This window comes from Ailuropoda melanoleuca, chromosome 3, assembly GCF_002007445.2.
Source record: "Ailuropoda melanoleuca isolate Jingjing chromosome 3, ASM200744v2, whole genome shotgun sequence".
NCBI lineage: Eukaryota > Metazoa > Chordata > Mammalia > Carnivora > Ursidae > Ailuropoda > Ailuropoda melanoleuca.
Window position 1 is genome coordinate 78,321,009 of NC_048220.1, and position 13,178 is coordinate 78,334,186.

Consider the following 13,178-nt stretch of genomic DNA (forward strand, 5'->3'; position numbering starts at 1 on the left):
AGGTGCACAGAAAAGTGAAGCATCAGGGACATCTAAGTTTCGGCTGGAATAACAAGGTGAATAGTGATGCCATTTACTGAGTCAGAGAAGACGAATAGTGGTTATAAAGAAGCGACAGAAATGGGGGTGAAGAATAAACAGCCTTCTACTCTGCATTTAGATTAACCCACTGAAAAGTAAGTACTTACATTCGGCAGTGTGGGGAAATGATGCTTTGAGAAAAGTGATAATACGGATCCAGTTTTGTAATCGGCATTATATACTTAATTCCTTTTACAGGAAGTGGGGATGAATAAAGAAGAAAAGGTAGGAAAGGCAAAACACAGCTTTAGGTGTGCAGCACATCATGTGTTAAACTGAAACAACCCCAAAGTTCAACTTCCTTCACTGTTCAAGGAGAAAATCCTTCACCATGTACTTCAGGATAAAGGATTTGCAACTATATGGTGCTTGAGAAATATGCTATTGCTGTAATTTAACTCACTGTATGTGGGCTTCAAGATGCACAGTGGCATTCCAAACCAACTTTTAAAGAAAATTGCATGGAATTTTCAAGACATCAGGAGCGTTCTTTAAAGTTATGCAGAGAAAACGGATTTTTGATAGTTATGAATTACATTTAGTGGTGCCAGATTGCAGGGAACACTCTTTTTGCCTCAGTATGGTTAGAATTACTGTTGACAAAGTTTTAATTTAAATTTTTAAGGATTTAAATGGAAGAATATAGGTCACTGAATTTTCATTCATTGTGTAAGTATTACTAGTGGTAGAAAGCAAGCTTTGTTACCGAGGGTCCAATTTTGGCCCGGGAGCCCATCTTTTCTGTAGTAGTTGGGAATTGAGTATGTGTTAGCGAGAATAATTTGGCTCTCAGTCAGTCCATCAGTGGACTGAACACGCACAGTTAGAAACCTGCCTGGCACAGAACAGAAGCTCAGTTCAGAAATATTAAATGCATTTGTGAGACAGACTCAAGTCCACACAAATCATATATTACAAGCACAAGCTCGAAGGGATTCGATCTTTCCTAGCAGGTTGTAGATTTAGATAGATTTGTAATAGTCAGAAAATACCCTACACAGCCCTGAAGTCTAATTCTACAATTTTCAACTGGTTTCCTGAAGTTGAAAAACAGAGGTAAATATTTGTAGAGCCCACTGCATGTAAAAAATGTTTTCAAGAGCCTTGCCATATCCAGGAAACCATAAGAAATTATAGTAGGTGTCTAATTTAAATGTTGTATCTTAAAATAACCAATGTAAAAGTATACGCTATAGAGGCTATTAAAAATAAAGACCGGTTCCTTGAATAGAAATTTAAACACTGTATTTTTTCATAAATCTGAAAGAGTAGAGTACGTTTCATATCAACAATCTAGCAAAAGCACAAAGTATGCGCTGCCTGAGAAGAGCAGCATATTGTAGGAAGGCACAGCCTTTTGTGCTTTTGTGTGTGAAGTCGAGAGGGTCCTTCTTCAGGTTAATGCTGTTTGGTGTCCTATTGTCCTCAAGGCCCACAGCTCTAGAATCCATGTTTTCCCCCACAGGATGATGAATATAATGGATAACACTGACATGTATAGCATACTCAGGTATATTCCCTAAATTTGCTCTAGCCCCGAAATAATGCTGAAGTAAAAGGACATGACAGAAATTTGGGGGGAGTCTGCATATGGAGAAGAGGTGACTGGCTTTCATAATAACACATTTCACAAGCATGTAAATAATGAATAATAGTATACTGGTAAATACCACACACCAAAAGCTGTGACAACAAAGAACCCACGAATTATGTGCAAATTTCAACATGCTTGCTAAAATCACCCCTCTTTCTGCTGCTCGAGAAAATTTTACCAGAATCCAAGTGAGTGAAAAGAAGAAATTATTGAATTTGTTCTAATTTATAATTCTTTAGAAAGTAAATCATTTCCAAGCCTTGAATGCAAGGTGCGTTGTAATGGCAAAATTGAAAACGAATGCTTTAAAGGATTTCATGCAATTTCTTATGTAAACTAGAGCAGAAGGTATGATTCTCAGAAAAAGCCAAGTGCATTTGCCTCAACATAAAATAGGACTGATTGAATTTCAAAGTCTTAGTTTATTTTGTATAGCTGAAATGTTAAGTTCCTTATTGCTGTTCAAAATTGGCTTGAATCGTATGTTATTATATATGTGTAATTATAATATATATATTATTCTCATTCATTTAAAAGAAGTTTTTGGTTACTATAGGATATACCTAATTTAAAATTTCAAATACATTCTCTTCAAGCACATTCAGAGAGTGTCATTCTGGATGATTTCAGCTTGGTCATGAGCTGCTTCATGCACGACTGTCTGGTCCTCAGTACACCAGAGCAGCATCTCTGGACTTCCAATCTCCAGAACTGACTTTAAAAAGCTGACTTCAGAGAGATTCTCAAACAGACAGAGGGCAGGGGAAGGGGTGGGAGCCTACTAGGGTATTATTGTGATTTTAAATCTTAAAGAACAGAAGAATCCTTTATGAGAGGAAATAAAATATCTTCAAAGCAAAACTGCTTTCTTGGAGAAGCTCCTAGACATACATATATGTGAGGAAAGAGACAGTAGGAAAAAAAAAATGGGAAATTTCATCTAAGAAAGAGATAGACATGATTAAAAATCATCATTCAATCATCAAATGATACTTAGCTAGTTTTCTATGTAATTTTTTCTGCTTCTAAGAATTATTTACCATATAAAAATATCAGGGCAAGCGAAGTCTTCAGTGTATCATTCTGCAGGTGGTTCATTTTGAAAGGCCAACTATACCAACTAGAAAAGTACCATAATTCCCTGAAGACAGAATTTTATTTTGTTTACTTCTTATTTCTAATTTGTAAAATCTCCTTTTTTCTGCCCACACTCAGTCATTCTTAAGGAAAGACAAGTCGCTTTCAGGTGTTCAGCACACACTGCACACAGACACACACAGGCTGGATCAGCCACGTCAACTCAACACAATTATTTGAAAAGTTGAAAAGTTCAAACTATTTATTTAATGTCATGCAGATAAACCCACAAAAAGGAACACATTTGACAGATAAATTTTAGGTGACTGAATCTTATAAACCCAAGGAAACGTATTATGATAAGGGTTAAAATGAATAGTTTAATATATAAGTTGAAAGTACATTTGATTTACCAAATTAGGAAATTAACAAAACTACCTTTTTTCCCTCAGGAGAAAGTTCCATTTAGTATCTATCTAAGGTGAAATCAATCATCAAGAGAATCTCTTTGATTCTCTTTCTCCCAAAGATATAAGATGGAAGCACTACTAACCCCTCATTTCACAGATAACAAAAGCAACACGCAGGATTTGATGAGCATGGGAAGGTTGGCACTTTCTACCTCAAGAAGAACAGTGACCATTTTGTACCAAGGAAATCCATCAGTTTTCTACTCCTGAGCAGCTCATTGGCTGACAGATGTAGTTCCTATCTATATATTGAAGAAGTTGAACCATAACCATGTGAAGTGCTGGTCATTTTAGTTAAGTGATGAAATCAATTTAGTGAGAGTACAACAAGCACTATAAATGCAAAATGTATTTTTCACTGTAGGACAAGAAAGTTTGAAAGCCCCTGAATGAGATTATATAAGACCATATAGTTTGGACAATTTTCTACTTATTTCCAAGTGGATCCAAGAGGTCTAATTTTAGCCCTTACTTAAAACAAATGCAGAAAATCAGAGACAAACAAAATCAGAAGGAAATCTCCAAAAAGTTGATGGAGTAGCTAAATGTAAAACTACTTCTCCTTCCTAAGTCCCACTTCTAACTTCTCCAAAAGCAGGACATGCAGGTAAGATTAAGAAAGGGTTAGATACAAGGAACCAGAAATTTCTAGTGTGGAGGAAATCCCTAAATGAAGATGTTTTAAAACTTGGCAGCTGATATCACTGAGTTGTAATGGAAGGACTGGACTTGTGATGAAATACAGGGTAAGTTTTAAGCTGAAGGAATAAAAAACAGAAAATACAGTGATATAAGATTCAGAATGCAGAAGACTTAGGAGGAAATTCTCTAAATTAAAAAAGAAAAAAAAGCCGAATTCACTCAAAGAACCAGAGTCCTTTAGAAAGGCAGCTGATGCCATGTCTCCAGCATGAAATGCACAAAGTGAGCCTGTTGTATCTTGACATAATCATTCTGTATCAAAAGCACACAGGAACCAACTTGAAGAAGCTTCACTACCAAAGATAGGACAAACTAAGTATCAGTAAGAAAATGACTGCTGTGGATTGCTGAGTTTATAATGATAATTCAACAACAATAACGCTTCACTGCTCACCTTTAGAAGAAGATGGAAAATTAATATTTTGAAAACTGGTAAATAAAGAGAAAAAAATTCATGCATTATTCATTCCTATATAAATTGAACTCAGGTAAACCAAAAAGTCAGTAACAGAAAGTTGCTCTTAATATAAGGAAGTCCTACTGATAAATGAAAAGAGAAAGACCTTCTATAAAGCTCAATCCTATCAGTGTTAGTGGACTGATGAGAGCCTAACTAGTGACACTCATACAGTAAAATCAATTATTTTAATGTTCAATTTATATTTTATTATGAGTGTTACTATCACTTTCTAAGAGGAAATTTAATAAATGTTTGTTTTGTTTCAAAATAAATTAGATGCCAAATATCTTAAGTATGCTAATTGGCCAGCAAATAATGAAAAAGAGTCAAACATCAGCTGGGGAGGGCAAAATCATCTCAAAGAGAAGGTAAAACCCTAAGAGAACACTTGTAAGTGGAGGAGATGTGGTTTGATGCTTTGGAAGGGAAGACATGCAGCTCTTGGGTTTTCCTCCCTTTCTGCTCCTACTTTTCATGGTATCTCAGAAAATGAGATAAATTGAAGACCGCAGAGGAGGTAGAACCAAAGACACACTGAGGATAGATTCCATTCTGACTTTTCAGAGAACACTACTGGAAGAGGTTCTCCTCAAGAGAAGGAAAGTAACGGGCACCTGAGACAGACGATGACACTGAGGAACTTCTGAGCTCAGGTTCAAGGGAGATGAACTTAAAGATAAGAACAGTTGCTTATGTTTTTGAGAATGGTACAACTGCATATCTCTAGAAACATCTGTACTTTAAAAAACTGCTATGAAATTTATCATTTAGTATTGACTACAATTGCTTTTAAAGGACTGTTTCAATGAAGAAATTATTTCTATATGAAAAGCAGAGACATTTGAGGAGTTATTTGCACATAATCCAGTAAACGAGTTGGAGTAGATTTTAGTTCCAGCTTTGCTAATTAATTAAGACCGTCTGGGCTCAACTTTCTCCTCTATTAAAAAAAGAGCAATAATATTTCTGCTTCCTTCATACATTTTTGGGAAAAATTTAGAAAGGAGATGCAAGAGAAATTTTTAACTCATGAAGAATTGTGTACAGTTTTGAAATTATTAGGAAAATATTTGTTGAATACATGAATACATATTGAACATCAATGAGGGTCTCTACCTTCCAGCTAGGGAATGTTTAATCACAGCATGCACCTGTTATTTGGTGTCGGCATAACAAAGTTATAGTGAATAATCACATTAAACCTATTAAGTTCTATAACTATATAATTAGATCTTAAGGGGTAGGTGCTTTGTGACACCGTTTATACACAGATGGACAAACATGGTAGCAAGGATTCAGTTATATTTTTTAAGCTCTGAGAACGGGGAAAATCTAACAAAGCTTTCTAGTAATAAATGCTTGTAAGCACATCACTGACCTATGAGTGATTACGCAAGAGACTGACTTAATATTGAACCCATACCTATATCACTATGCACAAAGTATGTGAACCTGAGCCTTTCCAGCCTTTCCTCAGTTTCTACATCTGTAGGCCTAAATATTAATAGTACTATCTAAAGTGGGGTGTTAAGGGGATTAAATAATGTCCACAGAAAACACCTAAAAAATGTTAACTATTCTATTATTATGATTATTGTCATGAAAGTTTACATTTGATTTCTTTCAATTGAACTGGATACTTGATTAGTTAAAACTCAAAGTAGTGCTTCCTTTTATATATGTTAAGTGAAGTTGTTACCATGGGAATGGTGAATAAGACAGGAAAAGTTGAGATGAAAGTTGGAACTTACCCTGAATTTTCAACTAGAATATTTTCATAAGGTTTCTTCAAAATTTGCCCGTGTGTGCACGTAATCACTTTGGATGATTTCTGTTCTTTCTTTAGATTAACCAACGCATACAAACTCATCCATTCAGACACCTGGTCTTGCTCTGAGCCTTTCCCAGGCTGTACTACCTCAAATGCCCTTCCTTCGCATCTCTGTCCTCCCATGCCTCTTCCACCACAGACACTTCCCCAGCGATGTCAATCTCTGATCATCTGCCCTCCTGAACCCCTATATCTTATAAGGCCTATTTTTTTTTTACTTCATCATATTGCTTAATATGTTAGAAATCTTTTCACTGCTTCTATCTTCTTTTTCAATGTAAGAGTGTATACTTTCTATTCATCTCTGTATTCTCCACACCAACCAGACAGCACTTACACAGTAAACATCTGCTGAATGAAATAAAGCACAAAACCAGTCCAGAATAAATCGCAGGATTAGAAAGGAATTTAAACATCATATAGGTCAATTCCTTACTCAATGCTTCCATCTTTCCACATTCTCCTAAAAAGATGATCTCAGCTTGAATCATTCTTCTTTAAAAATTTTAAAAAGTAATCTCTACACCCAACGTGGGGCTTGAACTCATGACCCCGAGATCAAAGGTAGCATGCTCCACCGACTGAGCCAGCCAGGTGCCCCTCAGCTTGAACAATTCTTGTAATAGAAAACTCACTAGCTACTCCAGACATCCATTTTCAAGTTTCAACATTAGGATATTGTTTCTCATGTAGAATCTAGGATTATTGCAATTATTTTGTATTCACTGCAGTCCCCTTTAGATCTATTTATCACTGATAATAATCAATAATGATTCTATTTATAATACAGCACAGTACAAGGAAAACAAATGCTTAGTCTGCATACTCAAGGACACAAAGCAAGGAGGGTTAAAGATGAAAACCCTGAAAAATGACTATGTGACTTGGGACAAATTTCTTTTACAAGATTAATTTTAAAAACAGTTAATTAAAATTAAAATTAAACACTACATTTTAGAAATGCTAAAAGTAATCAAGAAAAGTTGGAAAGTTAATATTTCACGTAATAATTTAGTTAAATATAGAAATTTAGTTGTTTATAAAAATTAATAAATTAATTTAGAGCAACAACATATATGCATTTGGAGGTATAAGAAAGTTTGGGGGTAATCAAATAGAAATTGGTCCATTTGTCTTTTAAATGTAGGTTAAAAGTTTCTTAATTAAAACAAAACAAAACTCCATTATATATAAAGCTAGAGTTGGTCTATGAATTGGTTATGGGAGTATTTTCTTGAAGAAATGTCTTTAAAAGTCCTTCTCAAAAGATTTGAGATTCTGTGGTCTATTATGGCATGCCACAGTGATAAGCATTATTACTGTTCAGCCTTTGATTTCAAGATTATATAGCTGTAGTCTTAGGATGACCTAAGAACTAAGGAAGAAAGTCAACACCTTCTTTGCTGTTAAGCAAAGAAAAGCATTTAGAAAACCTACAATTAAATACCAAATTTTTGGCGAGAAATTATGACCATTACTGAGAAGGAAAAAAAAAGAATATAATATTTGCTAAGTACAACAGTAGGCATATCAATCTAGTAGTGAGGAACTCCAAGAATAAAAATAGAGAATTAGAAGTGAAAAGAAATAACTTTGAAGATGGACATATAAACAAGGGAAATTTGCAACAATAGAAGATTTAGCAATTTAGTACTATTTTGTTAGAAACAATAAAAGCTATCTATATTTAAATGATAGAATGGAAAGAAAGCATGAATAATCAACAGTAAACAATAAGACATTCTTTTTGACTTGCAAATGTGTTTTCTAAAGTTCTTCTCTGTCACTTTACAACTATTAGAGTTATTCCTGCTGACAAAAGGAGCTGAATTTCACCCAGCAATCTTGGAACAGTTTGAAATACAATTTGAAAATGAAACAAAATGTAAAAGGAAAAACCAGGAAATTAATTTTAAATGCAACATCACTGTATGTAATGCATAACTAATAACATGAAAAATAAAGTAATATAAAAAAGGAGCAAAATTATTTTCGGTATGAGCCTTTTTCTTGAATAACTTATCAGTGTCGGTTTGATAAGAAAAGATGAAGCACTCTTGATATGAACATACCAGAATGCTTGTTAGGATTTCTTTTTGTTTCTTCAGAGTGCTTTCTTATTTTGATAATGCATCCAGGATCCCAAGTTGGGTTAAGAGATCTGGTAGCCCAAGAAGAGATAGGGAATGTACAACCTATAAATCTTTCAATAACATTAGAAGGTCAACAAGGCTGAGGTGAGGCGTGGGTTACACCAAAGCAAAGATTAATGTCAGCAGGCCACTCTGTGCCATTCTTCTTGTCTGGAAGAAGGAGATGAATTACCTTTTTTTTTTTTTTTTTTTTTAAATGAGCAGGTTAGCCCCATCCTCTCAATCCCATCAGATTGAAAGCTGCAGGAATATAAAAACGATATATGTCTTGCATCTAGAACAGACCCCAGCCCAGGGTAGGTGCTGAATCAATCTGCTGACAGAATGAGTATGTATCATGTCTGTTGTATGGCAGACCAACTGAAATGACATCCCAAATGATGGGAAGAGTGACCTCCTTGACTTGGGAGACCATTTGCTCAGAGCAATCCAAAAGTTTTACAACAAGCCTTGAGGTCCCAAATCGGACAGCAGACCAATGGCAAGCAGGGTAAGGGGCAACCAAAGACTGCCCTGGAATAGTAGCCCCAGGGCCTGTGGGAGTGACAGAGGAGCCCACGGAGGGGCACAGAGTGAGTCTGTGGGTTGTCAGTGACCTTGTAGGCCCCAAATATCCATGCCAGTAGTTAAGTGTTTACAGTCCTTTTTAATTAAAGTTTATTTGACAACTTGAGAGGGAAATCAAAAGATATCCTCTAGAGTATATTTCTAGGGGCCTCAGGAGTGCTGAAGTCAAAGGAAATGTGATAACAACCCAGAAAAAGAAACCTGGGCCCTTTTTACAACTGCTCCCCGACACAGGGTCACACTGGTAAAACTCACTCTGGAGACACCAGGGGAGGCAAGCGCTTTATTCTCCCATCCTATTCATTACACCTCCTGTTCTGTGCCATGCAGCCCAAGACAGACAGGCTTGAGGGGTACACGTTACTTTCTACTCCTTGTCTTCCTTTCAATCCTAAGGATACAATTTTCCAGAAGAGAACTTACAACAGAAAAGTGTTTGAAAGCAAGTGGAAAGGTACGCTGAAAACGATTAGCTGATAATACTAGGAACAAAAGAAAGCATAAGGGGAGCCAAGAGAAAACTACCCAAACAAAAAGGAAGAAGAGATGAGGAAGAAACCTAACATAGGGAGGCAAATGAAAGATTTTAAACTTTCTGCTGCATCTTTCCGTTTATTCCCTACTAATAACAATCTGGGTTAGATAGCTTAGGTATAGAAGTCAACAAGACAAGCACAAACTAATACAGGCCAAACTTCCAAATCATGATTCCCACAGACAGGAAAGCCATACTTGGAGGGGAAGGAGGAGGAGGATGGGGGAGGGAAGCTGATTCTTCTTCAGAGAAAGAGATGATTCTATTATTCTAAGAACTGCCAATTAATAAGTACCCACTATGCCACGAGGCATGACGCTGATGTTTTAAATTAATATTCACTACCTTTTATGGTACATTTTATTATGTGCTTAACAGATGACAAAACTAGGAGGTTAAGTAACTGGCTCAAGGTCATAAAGAAAAGAAGAGGCAAAGCTGGATTCTAACCTAACTCTCTGACTCCTAAATTTGAGTTTTTTCCCCACAAGACTGCCTATGCAACATATATTTGTTCAGTGACAGAAGAGTGACAATATTAGATTTCTCTTCAGGGAGCAATTTCCCAAGACTGCATTTTCCATTTAGCTGTGCCTGAATTATTGATTTGTTTATAATTGCCATCCTTTACCATAAAGATCTATGTTCAATTTGGGGAATAAGAAGCCTATTAAAATGATAGTTTTCTTCATGACAACTATATCATACATCAATTAAAATGAACATAACGTCATAACAGCCTGGCCAGGTGTTGCTAAGTACCATAAACCACATTCAACATCTGTAAGAATCTTGACAAAAATTACAAATGATACGGCGGGCGAGCTGCTGTTTCTGAATCAATGCATTGTGCAAAAAACTTCAAAAATCTCCGTATACAATAATGAAAGCATGTACAAACACAGCACCGCAGAGGGAGGAGGTGAGGACGAAACTAAATAGATCGAATATGAGTAAAGCCATAGGAAGGAGAATTATGGAATAGTCTCTTAAAGGATGAAACTCCCCCAGTATCAGGTGTGCATCAAATTTTACAATTTTTAAGTAACCTCAAAAATCTAAAAGTTCTACAGAATATCTCTCTACTTATCCAGTTAAAGAAGAAAACAGGCATCTGTTTTTCCATCTTAAAATTTATAATTAACACAGGGCAAGGGATCACAGCCAGCCTCCCCCAGCACAGGAGTTACCTTCAGTAACATGCTGTTTCTCTGGTTACAATGAATAATCCTTTTTGCTGTCTTTTTTGACAAAAATTATTCATGTGTTATTGGCATGTTACCAGGGAAAAAGAGCTAAGTTGAGCTGAACTTTCAGTGATTTTTTTTAAATTTTATAATCAAATAGCAATTATACTACAATCTCATAAACTATCGACCTTTACCCCTCCTCCTCAATTGTGCCCCAACATTTTGAAGAACAGAATCAATAGATGGAACACTGGCTTTCCATGAACCCTCTGAATACCTAAAACCAAAGGAAAGACGGAAGAGAGATGAGGTGAGGCAGAGAGCTTAAAGCTGAAGTGAGGTACCAGAAAAATTGTGATAGATTTCTCATCACCATGGCAGGGAAGTCCCCTAAATGTCCATTTCTTGCCCTTTCAAATGGACTGGATCAGTTCCTCTCAACTTAGTTGATTTAACATCATTTAGGCAGGTTTTACAAAACCTTTGCCTGGGTCCCACCTCATAGAAAATCTGATTTAATTAGTCTTGAATAAGATTCAGGCATCATTATGCTTTAGAAACTCCCCAGGTGACCCTAATGTGCAGAGATGCACCAACCTACGTAAAAAACGGTAAACCATATTGTCAAGGTTTTAACATCATTTTCGCCTCACTAGGAGAAAAAAATCCTAAAATTTCTAAACTCCAGAACATGATATTATCAAGAAACAATAGCAATAAACAATAACAATACACAATAGTAACACCAACAAAAACCTCTTCCAAAACCTAGGAAAGGAAAGAGGGTAGAAGAATTTTGTATAAAATCTTTTCTGTCCCCCTCCTGTAGGAAAGCAACATTTACCAAAGCTAATCACTAGACTTGGTGCCGGGTATGTAAATATGACATGAGACGTGAATTCCCCATTTTACAAATGAGGAAACTGAGCCTCAGAGATGTGAAGGAGCTTCCCTAAGGCCAAAGAACAGATAAAGACAAAGACTGAACTTGGTCCCAGATGTGTCTCAAGTCCAAAACTTTTTCTCTTCTCCACATCTCCTGGAACATTTCTTTGTACTTGCTAACTTAACAGGTACTGGGACCAAGCGTAATTTTGGCAACATTTTCCACTGTAGGACCTTGAAGAGTTCATTCTAAAGAACTTAATCTGTAGCTCTTCTGGCAATTAGCAATCTGACACTGGCACTGAAGAGGTGAAGAGGAGAAATATATAAAATAAGAGTGGAGGGGCAGGTAGTAAACTAACGGTAAAGAAGCTTGAATGCTAAGGAAGAAGTTTGGAATGAATGAATGTATTAGCTAATTAGCAAATCTACCTGTATTGAGTATATGCCCTGGGTTGGACAGAGAGAACTCTCTAAGAGCTAGACAACAGGAAGATAGTATATGTTTTAGAATTACTGTATCTAAGTAGCAATCCAATATGCCAAACCAGAAAACAAACTACGAGGAAAAAAAAAACATATCAAAACACTCATTTTGCATGGTATAAGTAGGAAAAAAAACCCCAACAACCTAGAAACATTATGAATAAATCCACATAAGACTCATTTACTATTCTAAAAAATAAACTCTGAAAAGAAATTAGCATTATTTTAAGCCAAATATTTTTTATGTTATTTTTTATTATAGCTGTAGTAGAATTTTTCTAAAGGCTGAATTTAGTTGCTGATAAAATTCAACTCTGCCACCCAGGACAGATGGTCAGCATGACATCCTAGGATTGGAGGCATTTATTAGCATATGTCAGAATTAACAATAAAAAAAACTTAATGAATTATTAGTTTCCCTCAAGGTAGAAAGCATAGTCTCAAATTTAAACAAATCAAAAAATCAGAAAAGAGAAAAGAAAACCAATTCAGTCTCCTATAAATCTGAATATCTGGTTAAAACTCTAGATTAAATACACAAATTAAAAAGAAAAAAACACATAAAGCTGAATAAAAAAGGAAAGGCTAGGTTATTTTTCTTTTATTACTCCAACAGGATAATTTTGTACTTTTCGTCTTTTTTATAAAACAACTTGCTTTTCTCCACTTTAAAGAGATATTGAAAATTAAGATAATTTAAAATCTTGCATACAAATGTATACCCTTCACTTCCTACATATCTAAACGTGGAAGTTTTCAATGCTTTAAAAAATGTAAAGCATTAAATAGTGTGCCATTTGGAATGTCAGCAGGGAATGTATTTGACATGACGTTAAATTAAGCAAATTAACCCAAGTAATAAGTTTTTTAGTTATATTTATTGTATCAAATATTTAGTTGTCCCATTATTTATTTTCATTTTATAGCTTTTTTAACCATACATTTTAACCCTATGTGAGTGTGTGTGTGTGTGCACAGACGCACATGTGTGTGATTGCATGTGGTGACAAACTCATACACATGTTCATTTTCCTCTGGATCCTAGTCTCATGATTTCCTCATTTCTTTTGTTATGACCAGAGTTAGCACAAATAAAGATAGTCTCTATGAGGCAGTAGCTCATGATTTCTTTTAAAAAGTTTTCAAA

General features: G+C 35.5%; 1 protein-coding gene across 1 annotated transcript in view; it reads right to left on the reverse strand.

The window, feature by feature from the left end:
• The window catches only part of FBXL17 (F-box and leucine rich repeat protein 17), a gene marked incomplete at its 5' end in the record, with an annotated part of 496,760 nt that overhangs the window by 144,533 nt on the left and 339,049 nt on the right, over positions 1 to 13,178 (reverse strand). The window lies entirely within an intron of this gene.